At 38.4% G+C, this 19,973-nt stretch overlaps 1 long non-coding RNA gene across 1 annotated transcript; it reads right to left on the reverse strand.

The window, feature by feature from the left end:
* Window positions 1-1,840: 1,840 nt before the first annotated feature.
* On the reverse strand, window positions 1,841-15,666 carry LOC116582676. Its single transcript, XR_004282492.1, has 3 exons — window positions 15,652-15,666; window positions 9,204-9,206; window positions 1,841-1,903 (listed from the first exon to the last, which is right to left on the reverse strand). It is a non-coding gene; the product is annotated as an uncharacterized LOC116582676 (long non-coding RNA).
* Window positions 15,667-19,973: the final 4,307 nt, after the last annotated feature.

Below are 19,973 nucleotides of genomic sequence, written 5' to 3' on the forward strand. Positions count from 1 at the left end.
ATGGGTGAGCCTGGTGGTGGGTATTAAGGAGGGCTCGCATTGCATAGAGCACTGGGTGTTGTACATAAACAATGAATCTTGGAATAGTATATCAAAAACTAATTATGTATTTTATGGTGACCAAAAAAACACAAAAAAATTATACATGTGGAAGTTCATAGTTCAATATCCTTAGTTAAATTTAGATCTATTTTTGGAGAGAAATGTAATAGTTTAATTGACTGTTTCTTATGACCCTAGCATTATTCTAAGTATTTATAGGTACTTGTACATTTAAATTCAGAACTAATCTGGAATTGGTCAAAATTCAATCAGACCTTTTGGTGTGGATATTGATACACTTCTGCTAAAATTTATATGTAAAAGTATAGAATCATAAATCCATTGTTGAACAACAAAGTTATGTACATTATACTATCAGTTATGAAGCATTATTTTAAGGCTGTAGTAATTCAGATAGTTTTGTATCAACATAAGAAGAGACAAATAGGACAATACAACAGAATTGAAAGTCCAGAAACAATTCTAAACGAAACACAATGTATGTTTATATTTCATGGCAATTCAGTGGGGAAAGTTTATTCCTTTCAATGTTGAAGAAAATGAACCTTGGAGCTAAGATGACAGCTTAGTAGGAGGACCCTAAGCTTGCCTCATCTTTTAAACAGTGCTAGCTAACTATCAAATCATTCTGGATACCCAAGAAATTGACCAGAGGACTTATAGAACAACCTTTACAACTTGTAGGAGAGAAAGGGCCACATGGAGGAAGGTGGTAAGTGTGGAGACATGGTTTGAGGAGAAATGGATTACAGGTGCTGCAGAGGGAGGGAGACCTGGTCATGGGGAAAGGCAAGAGAAAATGGAGCACACAAGGATATGCACAAGGAAAATACTGCCCTACAACCCAGCAATTGCACTACTAGGTATTTACCCAAAGAAAACAAAAGTACATACTCAGAGGGATACATGTACCTGAATGTTTATAGCAGCCAAATTATGTAAACAGCCCAAGTGTTCATGGACTGATGATGGATAAGAAAGATATAGTGTATATATACAATGGAATATTACTCAACTATAAAAAAGAACAAAATCTTGCCACTTGTAATGACATGGGTAGAGCTAGAGAGTATTATGCTAAGCAACATCAGTTGGTCAGAGAAAGACAATACAATATGATTTCACTCTTATGTGGAATTGACAAAAAAAAAAAATCATGGCAAAAAAGAGAAGCAAACCAAGAAACAAACTCTTAACTATGAACTGATGGTCACCAGAGGGGAGTTAGGGGGATGGGTTAAATAGGTGATGGGGAATAAGGAATGCATTTGTTGTGCTGAGCAATGAGTATCTTATGAAAGTATTGAATCGCTATATCATATACCTGAAACTATTATTATACTGTATGTTAAATAATGGGAATTTAAATAAAAACTTCAAATATATATATGAAATAAGAAGCAGGGAAAAATCTCAAATAAAATAAACTTACACCTAAAATAGCTAGAAAAAGAACAAATAAAGCCTAAAGCCAGTAGAAGGAAGGAAATAATAAAAATTAGAGCAGAAAAAAAGTGAAATAGAGACAAAAAAATATATAACAAATCAGTGAAACTAGGAACTGGTTCTTTGAAAAGTCAACAAAACTGATATACTTTCATCACCAAAAAAAAGGAGGGGGCTCAAATAAAAAAAAATCAGATATGAAAGAGGAGAAATATCAACTGCCCCCACAAAAATATGAAGAATTGTAAGAGAATATTCTGAAAAATTAGATGCCAACAAATTAGAAAATCTAGAAGAAATGGGTAAATTCCTAGAAACATAACTGAATCAGGAAGAAATAGAAAATTTTATCGGACCAATTCCTAGCAGTGAAATTGAGTCAGTTATCAAAACACTCCCAGCACAAAAAGCGCAGGACCAGATGACTCCACAGGTGAATTCTACCAAACATGTATGGAAGTGTTGAATCACTATACTGTAGTGTACTGTAACTAATATTATACTGTATGTTAACTGGAATTTGGTTTTGGTTTTTTTAGATTTTATTTATTTATTTTTGAGAGAGAGAGAGAGAGAGATCACAAGTAAGCAGAGTGGCAAGCTGAGGGAGAGGTAGAAGCAGGCTTCACGCTGAGCAGGGAGCCTGACTTGGGGCTCATCCCATGACGCTGGGATCATGACCTGAACCAGAGGCAGATGCCTAACTGACTGAGCCACCCAGGTGTCCCTGTTAACTGAAATTTAAATAAAAACTTTAAAAAATAAAGAAGAGTTAATACCTATTATTCTCAAATTGTTCCAAAAAATAGAAAAGGAAGGAAAGATTCTACATTCATTCTATGAGGCACATTATCCTGATACCCAACCCAGATAAAGACATTACAAAAAGAAAAAGAGAGAGAGAGAGAGAAAACTACAGGCAAATATCTCTGATGAACATAGATGCAAAAATCCTCAACAAAATGGTAGGAAATTTGATCCAACAATACATTTTTTTAAATCATTCGCCACAATCATATGGGATTTATTTCAGGGTTGCAAGGGTATTTCAGTATTTGAAAATCCATTAAGATAAGAGATCATATTTTTTCAAAAGAGAGAAAAGATAAAAACCATATGATCATTTCTTTTTTTTTAATTTTTTATTTCTTTTCAGCATAACAGTATTCATTGTTTTTGCACCACACCCAGTGCATATGATAATTTCAATAAATGTAGAAAAAACATTTGACAAAAGTATATCTATTCATGGTAAAATTTCTCAACAAAGTAGGTTTAGAGTGAAGATACCCAACATAATAAAGGCCATATATGAAAAATCCATGGCTAACATCATATTCAATGGTGAAAAAGTGAGAGCTTTTATCCTAAGGTCAGGAACAATGCAAGGATGTCCATGCTCACCACTTTTATTCAACATAGTACTGAAAGTCCTAGCCACAGCATTCAGGCAGGAAAAGGACATTAGTGGCATTCAAATTAGTAAGGAAAAAGAAAATTTTTCACCATTCACAGGTGACATGCTATATAGAGAAAACCCTAAAGACTTCACCAAGAAACTACTAAAACTGATAAATAAATTCAGTAAAATCACAGGATACAAAATTAATACATAGAAATCTGTCACATTTCTATACACTAATAATGAACTATCAGAAAGAGAAATTAAGAAAACAATCCTATTTACAACTGTACCAAAAAGAGTGAAATAGATAGGATAAACTTTATTAAAGAAGTTAAAGACTTATACTCTGAATACTGTAAAACATTGATGAAGAAATTGAGGATGACACAAACAAATGGAAATACATTCAATGCTCATGGGTCTGGGAGAACCAGTATTGTTAAAATGTCCATACGTTCCAAGCAATCTACAGATTTAATGCAATCCCATTCAAAATACCTACAGCATTTTCACAGAACTAAAACAAAGAATCTATTATTTTAAGTAGGCCCCATACTGGGCATGGAGTGCAACATAGGGCTTGAACTCACAACCCTGAGATCAAGACCTGCTGAGATCAGGAGTCAGACACTCAATGAGCTGAGCCACCCAGCTGCCCCACAAATAATCTAAAATTTATGTGGAATCACAAAATCCCTGAGTAGCCAAAGCAATCTTGAAAAAGAACAAAGCTGGAGGTATCATAATCCCAGATGTTAAGATAAACTTACAAAGCTGTACTCATAAACAGAGTATGGTACCTGTACAAGAGTAGACACATAAATCAATAGAACAGACTAAAGAGTCCAGAAATAAATGCATATTTATGTGGTCAATTAATTAATAACAAAGGAAGCAAGAATATGCAAAGGGCAAAAGACATCGTCTTCAATGAATGGTTCTGGGAAAACTGAACAGCTACATGTAAAAGATTGAAAATAGACTGTTTTCTTGCATCGTACATAAAAGTGAACTCAAATTGGATTAAAGACCTAAATGTTATACATGAAACCATGAAATTCCTATAGGAAAGCATAGGCGGGGATGCCTGAGTGGCTCAGGTGGTTAAGCATCCGCCTTACGCTCAGATCATGATCTCATGGTCCTGGGATCAAGCCCTGCGTCCGGCTCCCTGCCTAGCAGGGAATCTGCTTCTTCTTCTTCTTCTTTTGTGTTCTCTCTTGCTCTTTCTCTCTCTCAAGTAAATAAAGAAAATATTAAAAGAAAAAAACCAAAAAGTCTACTGAATGGAAGAAGATATCTGAAAATGGGGTATTCAAGAAGAGGCTAATATCCAAAATATATAAAGATCTTATAGAACTCAACACCAAAAAAACCAAACTATCTGATTAAAAAATGGACAGAGGATTCCCCTTTCTCCGCATCCTCGCCAGCATCTGTCATTTCCTGACTTGTTGATTTTAGCCATTCTGACTGGTGTGAGGTGATATCTCATTGTGGTTTTGATTTGTATTTCCCTGATGCCGAGTGATATGGAGCACTTTTTCATGTGTCTGTTGGCCATCTGGATGTCTTCTTTGCAGAAATGTCTGTTCATGTCCTCTGCCCATTTCTTGATTGGATTATTTGTTCTTTGGGTGATGAGTTTGCTAAGTTCTTTATAGATTCTGGACACTAGTCCTTTATCTGAAAGACAACTATCATATGATCTCCCTGATATGAGGAAGTGGTGATGCAACACGGGGGCTTAGGTGGGTAGGAGAAGAATAAATGAAACAAGATGGGATTGGGAGGGAGACAAACCATAAGTGACTCTAAATCTCACAAAACAAACTGAGGGTTGCTGGGGGGAGGGGGGTTGGGAGAAGGGGGTGGGATTATGGACATTGGGGAGGGTATGTGCTTTGGTGAGTGCTGTGAAGTGTGTAAACCTGGTGATTCACAGACCTGTACCCCTGGGGATTAAAAATATATGTTTATAAAAAATAAAAAATTTTAAAAAAATGGACAGAGGAACTGAATAGACATTTTTCCAAGGAAGGCATATAGATGACCAATAGGCACATGAAAAGATACCCAACATCACTGATCATCAGGGAACTGCAATCCCACAATAAAATATCACTATACACCTGTCAGAATGGCTAAAATCAGAAAGACAAGAAATAACAAGTTTTAGTGAGGAGGTAGGAAAAAAGTACCCTTTTGCATTATTAGTGGGAATGCAAACTCATGTAACCACTGTGGAAAACACTATGGAAATGTCTCAAAAAGTTAGAAATAAAAATATCATTAGATCTAGTAATTGCACCAGGGAGTATTTACACAAAGAAAACAAAAACACTAATTCAAAAAGATATATGCACCCCTATGTTTTTTGCAGCATTATTTACAATAACCAAGATATGGAGCCAAGTTTTTTTTCATAGATGAATGAATATAGAAGATGTAAGATATAGATACACACACACATATATATGTATATATGTATGTATATGTATATATATACATATATATATAATGGAATATTAGGAAGACGTGATATATATATATATATTAGGATGATGTATATATTAAGATCTATATATAGATATAGATATCACAGAATATTTCTTAGCCAGAAGGAATGAAATCTTACCATTAGCTAACAACATGGATGGACCTAGAGGGTATAATGCTAAGTGAAATAAGTCAGTCAGAAAAAGACAAATTCCACATGATTTCACTCATATGTGGAATTTAAGAAACAAAACAAATGAGCAAAGAAAATAAGAAACAAACAACAACAACAACAACAACAATTAAAAAAAAACAGATTCAAATATGGAGAACAAATTGATGGTTGCCAGAGAGGAGGAGGTTGGGGTAATGAGTGCAGTAGGTGAAAGGGATTCAGAGTACACTCTGAATACTGAGTAATGTATACAATTGTTGAATCATTATATTGTGCACCTGATATTAATATAACACTGTATGTTAATTATGCTTGAATTAGAAAAATAAATACACTGAAGGAATATTACTGATTAAAAGATACCTTGCATTTGCTTCAAAATAACATGGAAATGGGAGAAGTGTCTAGACCTATAGGCAAAATAAGATTTGCCATGTGTTGAATGAAGAATACTGCTTGTTACAGGTTCAATTGTGTTCCCCAAATTCATATGTTGAAGCTTGATTCCCAGTGCCACACAATGTTACTGTATTTGGAAATAGTATCTTTGAAGTGTGTTTAAGCTTCAATGAGGCTATTAGAGTGAGCTCTAATCCAGTTTAAATGGTGTTCTTATAAGAAGAGGTAATTTGGGGTATTATGCTAAGTGAAGTAATTTGGTCAGAGAAAAACAAATACCATATGATTTCACTCACATGTGGGATTTAAGAAACAAAATAAATGAATATAGAGGAAGGGAAGGAAAAATAAAATAGGATAAAGACAGAGAGGGAGGCAAACCATAAGAGACTCTTCTTTTTTTAATTAAATTTATTTATTTTCAGCATAACAGTATTCATTATTTTTTCACCACACCCAGTGCTCCATGCAATCCGTGCCCTCTATAATACCCACCACCTGGTACCCCAACCTCCCATCCCCCCCGCCACTTCAATCCCCTCAGATTGTTTTTCAGAGTCCATAGTCTCTCATGATTCACCTCCCCTTCCAATTTTCCCCAACTCCCTTCTCCTCTCCATCTCCCCTTGTCCTCCATGCTATTTGTTATGCTCCACAAATAAGTGAAGCCCTATGATAATTGACTCTCTCTGCTTGACTGATTTCACTCAGCATAATCTCTTCCAGTCCCGTCCATGTTGATACAAAAGTTGGGTTTTCATCCTTTCTGATGGAGGCATAATACTCCATAGTGTATATGGACCACATCTTCCTTATCCATTCGTCCGTTGAAGGGCATCTTGGTTCTTTCCAGAGTTTGGCGACCGTGGCCATTGCTGCTATAAACATTGGGGTACAGATGGCCCTTCTTTTCACGACATCTGTATCTTTGGGGTAAATACCCAGGAGTGCAATGGCAGGGTCATAGGGAAGTTCTATTTTTAACTTCTTGAGGAATCTCCACACTGTTCTCCAAAGAGGCTGCACCAACCTGCATTCCCACCAACAGTGGAAGTGGGTTCCCCTTTCTCCACATCCCCTCCAACACATGTTGTTTCCTGTCTTGTTAATTTTGGCCATTCTAACTGGTGTAAGGTGATATCTCAATGTGATTTTAATTTGAATCTCCCTGAGGGCTAGTGATGATGAACATTCCATAAGAGACTCTTAACTCTAGGAAACAAATTGAGGGTTGCTGGGGTTGGTGAGAGGGATAATTGGGTGATGGGCATTACAGAGGGCACTTCATATTATGAGCACTGGGTGTTATATGCGAATGATGAATCACTAAATTCTACCCCTGAAACCAATAATACACTATATGTTAACTAAATTGAATTAAAATTAAATTTTTTTAAAGGAGGTAATTTGGGACACACAAAGAAACATCCCTGGGCGAGGAAAGACCATATGAGGACATGCCAAGAAGATGTCTATCTACAAGCTGAGGAGAGACCTCCAAAAAAAATCTAGCCAACTGACATTTTTATCTTGAATTTCTAGCCTTGTTGAATTATTGAATCATTATATTGTATACCTGAAACTAATATAACACTGTGTTAATTATACTTGAATAAATGAGAAAAAAATAAATTACAGGTTTCACAATCATCATTAGTTATTGCTGCATTTTACTCTACCTATGCTGAATATATATTTGTACTTTTACTGAGTATCAACATATAAAGCAAACAAATACATTTACATCTAGACTTAATTTTAAATTATAACTAGAAAAATTGCCTATCATTGAAAGAGTATGTTCAGGTGATGACCATAACTCCAGGTGTTATGGTTTGTTACATTACTGATGATATGACATTGATTAGAGATGATGGTAATCTGAGAGTGATTAGGACCACACCCTCATATAGGGATGCCAGAAGTTGTTTTGGCATATTGTTTGACTACTTGGCCCTTCTAACTCCACACCTGAAACTGCAGCTGAATAATAGACTTTTCAAGTATTTGTATAAAATGAATACATACTTCAGTTGAATGAGTACACGCCTTAAAAAAAACCTTCTAGAAATACCTTACAAAGGAACATCTCATTTTAATGAGAAAGAAAATCCTGCATCCCTCTGTAGTTTCATAGGGACATTTCCCCTAATATTCCATCATTTTATATTGATCTAGTTAAAGGTATCATTATATTAAATCTTTGATCCTTGACTTTGTCAATGAGTTATTTTTTTAATTAAATTTATTTATTTTCAGCATAACAGTATTCATTATTTTTTCACCACACCCAGTGCTCCATGTAATCCGTGCCCTCTATAATACCCACCACCTGGTACCCCAACCTCCCACCCCCCCGCCACTTCAATCCCCTCAGATTGTTTTTCAGAGTCCATAGTCTCTCATGATTCACCTCCCCTTCCAATTTCCCCCAACTCCCTTCTCCTCTCTAACTCCCCATGTCCTCCATGCTATTTGTTATGCTCCACAAACGCGCCTGATCTCCTCTGATCTAGGAAGCTAAGCAGGGTCGGGCCTGGTTAGTACTTGGATGGGAGAGTCAACGAGTTATTTATCTAAGTTTCATGGTGATATAAAAGTGCCACAACTGCTATTTGATTAGAAATTCAACAGAGTTATGGCCTAGTAAGATCTAAAATTAAATACTTATGTCTTTATTGCATTGAACTCCTCCAAATGCCTTAGGAAAAGTTATGAAGTATAAATATTAATGCTTGAAAATATTTTTAACATATGTGAAATGGGTATTTAAGTTATTCTTGTTTTCATATTCCAACATTTCTCAAGTGGGTCTGGTTTTAGTTTCTTGGATCAGTGTTCCAAATTAACCACTTTACAGTACTATTTTACCTACACCCTGGAGTTACATAATATATGGTATTCCCTGTCAGGGTTTACAAGATGGTTAGTATTATGCCCATATTACAAATGAAGCATCTAAGACATAGCAATAACAAATAACCTCTTAATTGTCATTTAAGTTGTGGGGCCTGAGTTCTAGCCTGGGTATTTTTGGTTTTTTGTTTTGTTTTGTTTTGTTTTGTTTTGTTTTCAGTTATTATTATTATTTTTTTTAACATAATGTTTTTATCCCCAGGGGTACAGGTCTGTGAATCACAGGTTTACACACTTCACAGCACTCACCAAAGCACATACCCTCCCCAATGTCCATAATCCGACCCCCTTCTCCCAAACCCCCTCCCCCCAGCAACCCTCAGTTTGTTTTGTGAGATTAAGAGTCACTTATGGTTTGTCTCCCTCCCAATCCCATCTTGTTTCATTGATTCTTCTCCTACCCACTTAAGCCCCCATGTTGCATCACCACTTCCTCATATCAGGGAGATCATATGATAGTTGTCTTTCTCTGCTTGACTTATTTTGCTAAGCATGATACGCTCTAGTTCCATCCATGTTGTCGCAAATGGCAAGATTTCATTTCTTTTGATTAGCCTGGGTATTTTTGATATCACAGTCTATACCCTTATCAAAAAATACCAGGAATGGGGTATAAGGGAGGCATGAAGAAGCAGGAATTGCTATATGTGAAGAATTTGAAGATGTAACAAGAAAATAGAGGTAATTTCAGGTCAGGGTAATCTACCCCCCAGCGACCCCAGAGGACTTGGAATCCTGGACAACTCTGAGGCTGTGGTTCATCTACTGGCCACCTCCATCTCTTCTAGAATTCCCAGGAGTCAGCATTTCAAGACTCCCAGAAGTCTTGATAGTTTGGAAACTGTAAAACTTATCAACTCCTCCATCACCTTATACTGTCAGTGACATTGGACTGAGTGAATCAGTGTCCCTTCCAGGAGGGATAGTATGGCTCAGGAAACTTTTAGCATGACTGGGTCCTATTCTGCCTGCTCTTAGTAAGCCCTGAGGATAATACCAGTCTGTGATTATAAATGGTTCTCCTCAGACCAGCACCCAGATATTTGACCACAGTCAGAAAATCATGATCAACAGTGTTTCCCATAATATCCTCTCACATTTTGATTACACTGATGGAATTAGAGATAGAGAAAAGTGGACAGATGTTATAGATATTTGTGTAGTGAACTCTAGGGAACAACTGGCCTGACAACAAGGGAAAGAAGGGAGGATACCAGGATGAACCCAAAGGGTTTATTTACCTTTTTTTTTCTTCGAACAATTGATCAAAGAATGGTACCACTTGTGGAAAAGGTCATACAAAAGGAGGACCAAGTTTGAGACAAATAATGACTGAGTCTTGGACTTACTGATTTCAAGCTTCCTTGGAACACTTCCTTGGGACACCTTCAAGCTTCTCAGTACACAGGAAGCTGGATAAAGGACCATAGATTTCTGAGAGACATTCAGGCTACAGCTTGAGATTCAGAAATCATCTATACATAGATGTTAAGTGAACCAAAGAAAGAAGATGAGTTTAACTAGAGATAATGCATAGAATGAAAATGATATGGGGCTGAGCAACACTTTTGTTTAAGGCTTAGGCTGAAATAAAAATCCAAAATGTTTTAGACATTTTTTAGGGGAATATTGCTTCTGGAAAATATGGAGTAACAGAAACTAGATTTAATCTTCCATTTGAAATAACAACACAAGAGAAACAAAATATATGAAACAAAGTTTTCAAGACAACTGACATCAAGCAGTAAAGGATAATGACCCTGACACCTAACTATTTTGAGAAATTTAAATTTACAGATCACAGTACAAGGAAAGGGGAATGAGACAGAGCATGGAGAACTCTCTGAGTTAAGGTGACAAGGAAATCATAGGTCCGAGTACTAGAGAGTAGAAAGGTGCATAGGAAGAAAATCCCCGAGACTTTCAGAATCTTGGCTCTTCAGCAGAGTTTGGATCAGCACATACATGTGAGAACACTACTCAAGGCTAAAAAAAAAGTGCCTTCAAAAAAAAAAAAAAAAGATAGAGGGAAGAGTGCCCAGTTTCCTACAGTACAAATTTCTGTTGTCCTTTGGCGCTCTGTAACCCAGAGAATCCCCACTGAGTTACTGACACATGACCTAGACACATAAACTCCCATCCACATCTCCCTTCCCTTTAGTGGTTCTCTTACTTTCCTCTCCTTCTGGGTTGTGGTCCATATACCATAACTAGATGGTCTTATGCTGTGAGGAAACTCCCCCATATATCCCTATCAAAGCATTGCCCAAACAAAGCTTGTTGCATGCTATAGCCACCTCATGCTTGTATCTCCTTCCTTGACCAGCCCTTAAATCCTTTGAACTAATTACAAGTGGAGAAGAGGAAAGGAGAGGATTTGGGTCATGATCAGGAAATAGACATGAAGTCCATCCAGTCATTAGGACAATTAATTGGCAAAATGATCCTGAATGACTTTAAGTGGCTGGGACTCAAAATTTGGAACACACCTCCATGTTAAGTTTGGTGTAACATTGCTCTGTGCTGCATTATTCTATATTTTATATGTATTACTCTATATTTTTCTCAGTCTCCCAAGTGCATCATTAACTTAGCCAAGCAGTTATACCAATATTTGAATGAATCAAAGGTACTAGAACTGACTTTTGAGGTCAGAGGCACCAAGCTGCCTGGGGAAGGAGGTAAGCCCACTCACCTAGGTCCACTAAACAGGTGATAAAGAATGTAAGTAACACCTGCCGGTCTGAACAGAAAAGGGGGAGAGAAGTGCATGTCCCTGGACTGATGGCATCAATCTGGAGGGGTATCCAGACTTCAAACCTTGGGCTGAAAGGACTAAAGCATTAAAGTGACTAAAGACAAGGAAGTTTATATCCCTGCTCCTCTGAGGACTACTAAACAGGGGGCTGTCCTGGTGAACTGGGGCTCCAAACCAAAGGAAGGATGCATGTTAGGCCTTCCCCCTTGGCAGCTTCTCACCAGGACAGAAAGACAAAAATGGAGGGAAAACCCAGAAGAAGAGGACTGGTGCCCTCTAGAGGAACAGGCTGCACAATACCACCATGGTAGTGGAGAAGAGAATCTACTCTCTCCCCAAGACCACCTGCAAGGTAATATACACAAAAGAGACAAGAGGGTGAGGGTCAAGGAGGGGTTGGCTGTCATTTGAAGGAGGGAACTCTCCTCCTCCCCCCACCTCCCTCTTCTCCTCCTCCTCCTCATCCTCCTTCCTCTTCTATCTCTCTCTCTCCCCTTCTCTCTTAGAGGCCCAGTCTCTCTTTAAGGACCTAGCCCAGGAACCAAATGAAAAAGGGGATGCAAGGTAATATAGTATGTATCTGGTGAGGAGGGAGTTCCACCTAACAGGGGCTGAAATTTTTTAAATGGCTATCATATTTCAGGATGGAAAAATAAAGTTCCACATAAACATCCTGCACAACTTGTGAGGAAGGTGGGAAGGACACCCAGAGGAGGCTTTGGACCCCAGTTCACATATACCTTGTGGATATTTATGGCTTGGAGGACCACCCAGCCTACATGAGATAGATAGTCAATAGAAAAATCCTAGCTGAGGCCAAAGATCTCCTCCATCAGCTGAGGGTGCTGGAGTGACCTTATCAGGTAACAGATGGTGTGCTGCATAATGACTTGTCTAGTTAAAGGAAGCTCAATTAAATCCTGAGTTTACACAATTGTTTTTCAGAGGGACCCCTGACAAATGTTAAGTCCTCTTTACTGGAAATGATGGCTAATGCTAAAGCAATACAAAAGCTATAGTTACCCTGGATTTAATAGAAACCCATAAAAGAAAAACTTGGTGTCAAGTGTTAACCTGTGAACTCTTTAAACAATACCCTACCTAGCCTAAATCAAAATTCCTAACAATAATGAGGCTGCCTGCCTCCTAGGCTAAACAAACCACCGACAGACTAGGTTCCTAGTATGCCCTGTGTAATGGAAAAATCTCCCTGATAAAACTGGATCAGCAACAGAGACCTCCTTATTAAAATAAAAGTGGTACCAATAGGACTGAGCTAAACCCTGCCCCACTGGAATACTACCAAACTCAATGAGGAAAGAGCCATTTACTCTGCCACTGAGGCTAACTTGCCCCAAATCCCAGAAATGCCTCTGCCCCTGCTCAATATGGGCATTACAAAATAAAACTGCTTTGGGTTTTTCACCTACCCTTTTGTCCTACAGCAGCAGATGTCATAGAAAAATACAATGATATTTAAAAACAAAGGCTATTAAGAGAACTTGTAAGACAGTGGTTTCCCAAGTGGTTAAAATACTGCCCACAGTCCTGATTATATTAAATCCATAGCTCTATGGCATAACTGAACCATATTAAAATTCACAGCAAATGAAGAGACCAACAATAGAGATACTGTGCCTCCTGCTGGTGTACATATCCACAATGGACACAAGCAAATTACTAGTTTTTGCTGACGTGGGAACCCTGACATTGCCTCCCATAGCAAAGAAACATCCACCTGATACTTTCACCTTATCTTTCTCCCTCACAGAAAATCCAGAGCCTAGCCCCTTCTTCCTCCATCCCCAAGGGGACCTTCTAAAGGACCACCAACTATGGGACAATATTCAGCCTGCTTCTCCTCTTCATACAGTGTTAGCTGAGCAAGCCACTGACCACTATGGAGAGAAAGGTGCCCTAATTTGCTGCCCATATACTCCACTTAAAGTACCAAGGAACAATCCCGGACCTGTTCCTAACACCCAGGAGGTAGAACTAATCACCCCCAGACCAGTAACACCATTTGGGTGATACCCAAAGGACAATCAGATTTCCTACTGCTGCTCACAGATAACCTCCGACTTTCACTCTTACTCTCCTTCTGTGCCCCCTTCTTACCTGAGAAATTCCTATACTTGCCAGTGTTAAATACACACCCACCGATGGATCACCATGCCCTGGCAATTTACACCCTCCTGCTGAGAAGGTCTGTCTTGAAACAACATGCCACATGCACAAGACAGGGTGACATACAATATGGAACGAGGTGAGGACCACAGAAACCATGCTATTGGCTCTTCAGGTTTGTCAGTCCTACTAACATTACCACAGACACCAAAACTGAGGTAGCACTTCTCTTCCTATCTTAATAAAGGAAATACCCATTCTGGTTAAGCTAGACACTAATATGGCTTGTGACTTACAGGTACGTTCTAACCTCATGGGCCAACTTCTACTTGAAATCAGATGAAAGTGATTACTACCAACTAGCGCCAACAAAAAAATAGAGCAATGGGCCACTACCTATGAGATTCATTTAAGGCATGCCCAGAGAGGGTGTGCACCCAGTACTATAACCAGGATGTTAGTGACTGGTACAATCAAATTGAAAATACTCTAATCTAGAGCCAATACCAACAAACCCTATGGGATTACAGAGATAAAATTATAGTTCTCACTAATCCCCAGATGGTTAAATGTAAACCCTGTCAACAATGTATGCCCTTACAAATATTGGCCTCTTTTTCTGTTGATGATAAGGATCTCTCTCTCTCTCTAGCACACATCTCATTTATTAAGACAAAGAGAAATTGCACTAACCAAGTGATCAAAGGCACCTTAACACAGACTTCCTTCTTGGATGCTAATCAATATGTACAAGGAATGGAATATGTATTATATAATATTATCTGGGCCAGGTCATGTCTTAAAAACCAGGGACTACAACTGGTTTGGGAATTCTCCCCTAACCTAATCTTACCAAAGTACCAACTGCAAGTATTACATAACACTCAGTGGGAATAGGTTGCAAAACAACTGTAATGCTGACTGTCCACAGTGAATGGTCATAGCTCTTGGGTCTTACAGTAAAGACAATTCTTATGAAAAATATATTTGATCCCATGGAGAAATCTAACTACTCTCTACATGGGCCTTTCTCCCCTCCAATCGACAACTACTTGCTTACAGTTATTACAAAATATGCTGGTTTTACCAAGGTCACCATTAATAAAGACATGAGAAGGGGCACCTGGGTGGCTCAGTACTTAAGTGTCTGCCTTCAGCTCAGGACATGATCCCAGGGTTCTGGGATCAAGCCCCACATCGGGCTCCCTGATCAGCGGGAAGCTTCTCCTGCTTCTTCTCCCAATCTCCCTGCTTGTGTTCCCTCTCTCGCTGTGTCTCTATCACATAAATAAATAAAATCTTTCAAAAAATAAATAAAGACATGAGAAATATTTGAGGGTAATTGCCACCTAGTGTTACTCTTCAGGGGATCCTAAAAAATACATACCCCCACTTTACAAGAGATAGAAACAATAATGAGAAGACTTATAGCAAAGATAACCTGATGGAAATTTATTGGTGCAGTCACATCAGCATTTCCCAAGGGGCCACCAGTAAGGCTATGAAAGCTATATAAGTGGATACCCCAGAAAAGTTTCCCCTAGAACTGAAGTGATGGAGCAGGTGGTCCCCCACTGAAATACAACAAAGTCATGATAAACACAGACAGAAATCGGCAAATGTGTTTTGATGTCCATATTTTAAAAATAACTTGGCCTATCCGTGAGGATCCCCTATGTGAATACCCCATACTTCAAGGTCTGATTTGGTGCACAGCTAAATAAACTTTTTTCAAACCACCGAGAGCACCTGTGAAGCTTGTCCTATGTTCATATTTATTATTAGCAGATGTATAAACTATTAGCATCACGAAACTAAGACACAAATACACATATTTTGGAACAGGAAGGGACATACAATTACCCACCAAACCAAAACTGCATATAGCCTTAGTCACAACAACATATAAGATGACAAATTTAACTGCATACTGGGCTTGCTTTCACCAACCTGATTTTAGTATACATAGCATAATATCTCTCCCCTGGCCAAGTTCCCCCATAAACCTCATTTATGAAGATAAGCCTATTCTCCTAGATACTGACATCCAACAACAATATCCTGAAGCTAATCTCACACTAATATGTGGGATATGGTAAGCTGATCCATAACCAATTTAGTTGACCAAGGTGCTGAATGCAACGTGAATAACATGAAAGCTTGTTTAACTATAACGTTGCATGCTTTCATTAACACCCCTAAAATTGTACTAAGCCACACAAACATCTTCATAAGAACGTAGAGAATAGGAATGTCTGGCTCCATCCGTTAAGCTTCTGTCTTCAACTCAGGTCATGATGCCAGGGTCCTGGGATTGAGTCCTGATCAGCAGGGAGCCTGCTTCTCCCTCTGCCTGCCTGCTTGTGCGCTCTCTCTCTCTCTCTCTCTCTCTCTCTCTCTTTGACAAATAAATCTTAAAAAAAAAAAGAACATAGAGAATACAGACAGCAAAGGGAGCCTGGTAAATCTATAAGGGAATCAATCTCCTGAGGGAATCTCACAAGGTCTTTTTTCATTTGACCCTGAATAATATTTCCTTCACTTGAGTTTTTCTTGAAATTCTAGTAGATTTTAACTCAACAGTAGAATCCCCAAGGACTTGCCTTCACAAACCACACTAGCCACAACTCTCCAATATCAAAAACAATCTTTCCAAATAGTCTCCCTAATACTAACTATCTTAGGATCACTAATTTTGTGACCAACAGAAACAGCCTATGTGTGGGACACCACAAAACAATTAAACATAGATAGTCATATCTAAGGACTTAGCCACACAAATTAAATGAACAGTCTAAGGACTAGAACTCTTGGTCAAATTTCGCCACACATTGGGGACCTTCATATTAGATAACCCCATAGTCATAAATTAGTTATTGGCTGCTGTGTGAGGGATCTGTGGACTTAACACATCTTGTTGCATGTGGGCAGATAATATGCACCAAATTTTACAGATTACTAGAGATATTCACCAAAGGGACCATATAACCCTACTAAGTAATCAATTGAACAAATAAAAAACTTCTTTCTGTGATCTATTCTCCAGACTTTCCCCACTAAATGGGAAGACAGACTGTGAGTGGGTTTTGAAATCCTAGCTTTTGCCCTTATAGGATTCTGGGTCTTCAAAATACTTTATCTCTGCCTCCAAACTCAGGCATTAGAAGATAACATACAACTTAGATTATAAAAGAATATAAAAACAGTAAATGGATGGTTCTACAAATGGGTTAAAGATGTCTCCTGTATATTAGCCTTTAAGTTGTTTATTTATTTTCCCATGTTAATTCAAAAGCCACTGGCTCTAAACTCAAATGCCTATACATCCAGTTGTTTTGGGGTTTTTTCAATTATGTAAATTGTTTTATTAATTTTTATTAACATATAATGTATTATTTCCCCAGGGGTACAGTTCAGTGAATCATCAGGTTTACACATTTCGCAGCATTCACCATAGCACATACCCTCCCCAATGTCCAAAACCCAACCACCATCTCCATACACCCCTCCCCCCAGCAACCCTCAGTTTGTCTTGTGAGATTAAGAATCCCTCATAGTTTGTCTCCCTCCTAATCACAACTTGTTTCATTTTTTACTTCCTTACCCCACAAACCCCCCATTCTGCCTCTCAAATTTCTCATATCAGGGAGATCGTATGCTAATTGTATTTCTCTGTTGTCTTATATCGCTAAGCATAATACCCTCTAGTTTCATCAACATCATTGCAAATGGCAAGACTTAATTTCTTTTGATGGCTGCATAGTATTCCATTGCATATATATACCACATCTTCTTTATCCATTCATCTCTTGATGGACATCTAGGTTCTTTCCATAGTTTGGCTATTGTGGACATTGCTGCTATAAACATCTGGGTGCACATGACCCTTGGATCACTACATTTGTATTTTTAGGGTAAATACCTAGTAGTGCAATTTCTGGGTCATAGGGTAGTTCCATATTCAACTATTTGAGGAACCTCCATGCTGTTTTCCAGAGTGGCTGCAGCAGCTTGCATTCCCACCAACCGTGTAGGAGGGTTCCCCTTTCTCTGCAATCACTCCAACTTCTGTCATTTCCTGAGTTGTTAATTTCTGCAATTCTGACTGGTGTGAGGTGGTATCTCATTGTGGTTTTGATTTCTATTTCCCTGATGCCCAGTGATGTGGAGCACCTTTTCATGTACATGTTGGCCATTTGGATATCCTCTTTGCAGAAATGTCTGTCCATGTCCTCTGTCCATTTCTTGATTGGATTATTTGTTCTTTGGGTGTTGAGTTTTATAAGTTCTTTATAGATTTTGGAAACTAGCTCTTTATCTGATATGCCATTTGAAAATATCTTCTGCCATTCTGTCACTTGTCTTTTGGTTTTTTTTTTTATATAAATTAATTTTTTATTTTTTATAAACATATATTTTTATCCCCAGGGGTACAGGTCTGTGAATCACCAGGTTTACACACTTCACAGCACTCACCAAAGCACATACCCTCCCCAATGTCCATAATCCCACGCCCTTCTCCCAAACCCCCTCCCCCCAGCAACCCTCAGTTTGTTTTGTGAGATCAAGAGTCACTTATGGTTTGTCTCCCTCCCAATCCCATCTTGTTTCATTGATTCTTCTCCTACCCACTTAAGCCCCCATGTTGCATCACCACTTCCTCATATCAGGGAGATCATATGATAGTTGTCTTTCTCTGCTTGACTTATTTCGCTAAGCATGATACGCTCTAGTTCCATCCATGTTGTCGCAAATGGCAAGATTTCATTTCTTTTGATGGCTGCATAGTATTCCATTGTGTATATATACCTCATCTTCTTGATCCATTCATCTGTTGATGGACATCTAGGTTCTTTCCATAGTTTGGCTATTGTGGACATTGCTGCTAGAAACATTCGGGTGCATGTGCCCCTTTGGATCACTACGTTTGTATCCTTAGGGTAAATACCCAATAGTGCAATTGCTGGGTCATAGGGCAGTTCTATTTTCAACATTTTGAGGAAGCTCCATGCTGTTTTCCAGAGCGGCTGCACCAGCTTGCATTCCCACCAACAGTGTAGGAGGGTTCCCCTTTCTCCGCATCCTCGCCAGCATCTGTCATTTCCTGACTTGTTGATTTTAGCCATTCTGACTGGTGTGAGGTGATATCTCATTGTGGTTTTGATTTGTATTTCCCTGATACCGAGTGATATGGAGCACTTTTTCATGTGTCTGTTGGCCATCTGGATGTCTTCTTTGCAGAAATGTCTGTTCATGTCCTCTGCCCATTTCTTGATTGGATTATTTGTTCTTTGGGTGTTGAGTTTGCTAAGTTCTTTATAGATTCTGGACACTAGTCCTTTATCTGATATGTCGTTTGCAAATATCTTCTCCCATTCTGTCAGTTGTCTTTTGATTTTGTTAACTGTTTCCTTTGCTGTGCAAAAGCTTTTGATCTTGATGAAATCCCAATAGTTCATTTTTGCCCTTGCTTCCCTTGCCTTTTGCGTTGTTCCTAGGAAGATGTTGCTGATGCAGAGGTCAAAGAGATTGCTGCCTGTGTTCTCCTCAAGGATTTTGATCGATTCCTTTCGCACATTGAGGTCCTTTATCCATGTTGAGTCTATTTTTGTGTGTGGTGTAAGGAAATGGTCCAATTTCATTTTTCTGCATGTGGCTGTCCAAATTTCCCAGCACCATTTATTGAAGAGGCTGTCTTTTTTCCATTGGACATTCTTTCCTGCTTTGTCGAAGATTAGTTGACCATAGAGTTGAGGGTCTATTTCTGGGCTCTCTATTCTGTTCCATTGATCTATGTGTCTGTTTTTGTGCCAGTACCATGCTGTCTTGATGACGACAGCTTTGTAATAGAGCTTGAAGTCCGGAATTGTGATGCCACCAACGTTGGCTTTCTTTTTCAATATCCCTTTGGCTATTCGATGTCTTTTCTGGTTCCATATAAATTTTAGCATTATTTGTTCCATTTCTTTGAAAAAGATGGATGGTACTTTGATAGGAATTGCATTAAATGTGTAGATTGCTTTAGGTAGCATAGACATTTTCACAATATTTATTCTTCCAATCCAGGAGCATGGAACATTTTTCCATTTCTTTGTGTCTTCCTCAATTTCTTTCATGAGTACTTTATAGTTTTCTGAGTATAGATTCTGTGTCTCTTTGGTTAGGTTTATTCCTAGGTATCTTAT

This window comes from Mustela erminea, chromosome X, assembly GCF_009829155.1.
Source record: "Mustela erminea isolate mMusErm1 chromosome X, mMusErm1.Pri, whole genome shotgun sequence".
In the NCBI taxonomy this organism is placed as follows: Eukaryota; Metazoa; Chordata; class Mammalia; order Carnivora; family Mustelidae; genus Mustela; species Mustela erminea.